Below are 4,162 nucleotides of genomic sequence, written 5' to 3'. Positions count from 1 at the left end.
GCTGTGTGTGAAGGAGTTTTATTCATCTTGTAAAAAAGAGCCTCTGGGCTTCCCAGGTGGCGCTAGTGGTAAAGAATCCTACCCATGCAGGAATTGCAGGAGACAGTTACATCGCTGGGTTGGGAAGATCCCCTGGAGTAGGAATGGCAACCCACTCCAGTATCCTTGCCTGGAGAATCCCATGGACAGAGGAGCCTGGCGGGCTACAATCCGTGGGGGACAGGCTCCAATCCGTGGGGTCGCAAGGGTCAGACACGACTTAGCAACTCAGCCACCACCACCAAGGGCTAGTCAAGACATTCAGGCAAGGCTTTACTGGGCTCCGGTGGCTACAGGAGGGAGCAAAAACAACAGCTTCACTTGCTCACTCCCCAAGGTGGGGATGAGCTGGTTGCTTATGAGGGATGAGGGTAGAGGTGCGTGCAGGGGTCAGGCTGGAGGGGGGCTTAGGTGTGCTGCCTGCCCCTGTGGGGGCATCCAGGGCAGGGGGCACGTGCAGTACCCTGTTCTTGCTCCTGACACCTTTGTATCTCGTCGGCAATTTGCCCCAATGTGCCTGCCTGCAGTTGTTTCCAGTGCGTTCCGGTTTCTTTGTATCTTGTTGCTCCAGGAGACGTTTGTCCAGGTACCAGCACTGCAGGAAAGAGTCCCGCGTCCTGGGCCCCAGCCTCACCGCCACAGAAGACGGTCCTGTGGGCTCAGCAGTACCTGGACTGGGTCAGCCAGTCCTCTGATCACATGCTTGGGGAGCAGAGCAAGGTCCAGTTGCTATAGAAGTCTCTTAATGATTCTGTACTTTTAGCTAAGGCAGGGTTGCAAGCATAAGCCCTTAGGTTTATAAGCAGAATTGAAAATTATACCTAAAACTCCCTTTTAATATTGCTGAACCACAGGAGTCTGCTTTAGTACCTTACTAAGTGCGATGAACAGAGTTTGCCTTCCCTTAATTTTTTCTTCTCTTTGTATATTCTCAAGGATTGAAGCCACTGCCACCGCCCTCAGAATCTCTCTGAGACCAGAGATGTAAACAGTGGAGGAGGCAGAAGGGAGTCTGTTGTGACCTGGGCGGAACCCTGTACATACCTCACTTCTAAGTGAATTTGTGCAGGACAGTGAGCTTGGAGGGGAGGGGTTACTGGGGGGGTGGTAGCTGCCTTTTCATAGAATCCAGGATAGAATTAGACAAAACTGCTACCAACAACCACTTCAGGGTTCTGGAAACTGACCTGAGTCAGGCAACAAATTGAGAAGCATTTATTCCTTGTTTAAGTTTATTAAAAACTATTTATTTTCTCATTTTTATTTTGGCTGCACTGGGTCTTCGCTGCTCTGCAGCATGCGGGGTTCTAGTGTGCCAACCGGGGTCAAGCCCACATCCCTCGCATTGGAAGACGGGTTCTTACCCACTGGACCACCGGGAAGTCCCAAGAAGCAATTTATACTTGAAAACCTGCTCCTGGGTCAGACCAGCAGGAGTGGTCTCAGGCAGTGGCCTGGAGATGCACCTTGCCCCTGTGCACCCCTGCGGGGATCAGCAGCTTTGCCACCCTCAGTTCAAGTGGCAGGCAGAAATCCAGGGGTTTTTCAGCCGAAGGCGGTGAACCCGGTAGGCAGTGAATGGAGAACCCTGCAGTTTTGCTGGTCTGAGCTCGAGGTCCCAGTTGAAATGAGCAGCAGACCCCTCAGAATGTAATGGGGGCCTCGTGGGGACCAGAGTGCCCCAGGAGGTCTGGCTTAACCGACTGGGGTCGGGGGCGTGCCCTTGTGCACTTGATGCAGACCCAGGGAACTCGGGGTGCGGGCCGGGGGGACTTGCAGGGTGACGGGCACATTCTAAGACTGATCCTGGCGTTGGCTGCACAGACCAAACACTTGTCCCTGAGGACTGGGTAAAATAGAGAACACTGCCTTATACACACGTTTTTCTCTGTAACATCAAAGTGAAATAGATCAGACCGTGAATCGGGAACCGTGGCTGCACGTCAGAACCACTCAGGGTGCTTCTGAAAAGGGAGCTGCTCCCCGCCCCCCGCCCGCTTCTACTTAATTGTTTCCTAGGGGAAGGCCTAAGTCACAGGCGGTTTAGAAGCCCTCCAGGTGAGTCCCACCTGCAAGCATGTCCTAAAACCATCGCACCTGGCAGACTCTAGAAGCTGGGGGAGTCTGAGACGGGCGCTGAGCGACGGAGGAGGAGAGGAGACGGGCATCTGAAGGCAGCCGGGGAGAGAAAGGCGAGAAAGTGCCCATGGGTGGGTGGGGGGGCTGCTGAAGAGGGGCTGCCGCTGAGCGGGGAGGGTCGGGGAGGGTGAACATAGTGGGGGCAGGGGACAAGGACTCGCTAAATGTCCTCTGTCACATGGCAGCCCGATGTGACCTTTTGGAGAGGAGGTGACCAGGGTTTAAGGTGAGGCAGGACAGGTTGGGTTAAAGATGGAGATGGGTTCAGGGTTAGGAAGGGTTGCAGCCGACCTCGTCCATCAGACACACGGGAGCCAGGCAGCGAGGGTGTGGGTTCCCGGCCGGGGCTGTGAGCAGGGAACCCACGCGTTGGCAGCTGGGCTGGGGTGGGTCTCCTGTTCAGTTTAGAAGGTGAGGGCTGAGTAGGCAAACGTGAATTTGTAAAGTGACAGGGAAGGGACCCGGGTTCCGCAGTTAATGGGGGCGGCAAAAGTAAAAACCCAATAACTTTCAACTCAGGACAGTGAAACCCAGAGAGGCCACACGTAGTCCCACTCCCCCTTGCCCGGGGGGTGACCGCTCCTCTTAAGGGTGACCGCACCCACGCCCCAGAGTTAAGCTGGGTCATCGTCTGTGGTCTGGCGGCTGGGAGAGAGGAAATGGCAGCCTTAGGACAGGAGCTCGCCAGGCACAGGTCTCATCTGGGAAGGGTCAGCGTTGAGATTGGGGATGTGCAGGACGCCTCCCAGGCCCAAAGTGGCAGCCGGGAAACGGCATGAGGCCTGCGTCCCACACGACCCTGATAGAGTTCCCGCCTCTTAAGCTCCCCGTGTCCTTCTTAAGGATCAGAAGAGACAGAACATGGGGTGGGAGAGGAGAGAGCAGGGAGGAGGCGTTCAACATGGGGAGGGTTTCCTGAATTGTGTCGTTCCCCCCCACCCCCGCCCTGACATGGGCTCTCGTGTGCCCACCCCAGCCAGCTCCCGGAGTGCTGGTGAAGGAAGACCTTTGAGGAGAGAGTACAGCATTGGGCAGGAATCCATGTGCTGAACTAGGGCTGGGCCTCGGGCCCTGGTGGTCAGCAGTGAATTGAAGATGTTTCCTTGGAACCTCTTAGCCCAGCTCCTAATTACAGGATGTATTCTCAGGCACCATTCCACATTTTAGGGCCTTTAACTCATTCGTTACATATAACTCACTTAATGAGTTAAAATAATAGCCCCATGCCAGCTATTATGTTAAATGCTGATGCAATTATGTTAAATATGAATGGGTGGTAAAATAAAGACATTGTGATATATATGGGTTTTCAGAAAATAAACTAGCAGGAAATTATTTTACTAAACATCCTAATGTGGAACATACTCTTACCAGTAAGCAAAATTAATGCTATTCATGATTTCCTGCTGTGTCTGAGAGGTTTATCTGGTGCAAAGGCAACGGGGTTATTACCCCTGACACCTAAGGAGTCTGAGCTGTGCGCAGGGACCCCCGGGGTGAGAGGCAGCTCCTACCCTCGAGGGACCGCGGACACTGAAGGGACAGAGTTGGGAGGCAGCCCGGCTGACTGTGCTTCCCGAGGCAGCACTGTGGCCGGGAGATACCGGGGCTCCACCTGTCTGGACTGAGGGTCCCCAGGGCATCTCTCTCCGAGACTGTCACCGGGGCTTTGACGCTGGAGTTGGCGGAACCTCAGGTTGACCTGCCTCCAAAGCGGGTTTCTTAGCTTTTGCGTCAGCGTCATTGCTCGTTACATTTTCCTTCAGAGGTTTTACAAGAAACATTTGATTACTTAAAAAAAAAATCCATTTCTTACACTCATCAGAGGTCCTCAGCTAGGCAGTGGCGACGTGTGACCCCAGCCCTCCATCGTACCTCTCTGCCCCTCTCCCGAATCCTTACCCAACCCTGTCCTCCTCCAGCGTTTTAGCCGTGAGAAGGGACGTGGCACCAATCTGACGGGTCTGGCTTGACAGTGTCTGCA

This window comes from Budorcas taxicolor, chromosome 23, assembly GCF_023091745.1.
Source record: "Budorcas taxicolor isolate Tak-1 chromosome 23, Takin1.1, whole genome shotgun sequence".
Classification (NCBI taxonomy): Eukaryota; Metazoa; Chordata; class Mammalia; order Artiodactyla; family Bovidae; genus Budorcas; species Budorcas taxicolor.
The sequence above is the reverse complement of the archived record's forward strand: the minus strand, read 5'-3'. Positions refer to the sequence as shown.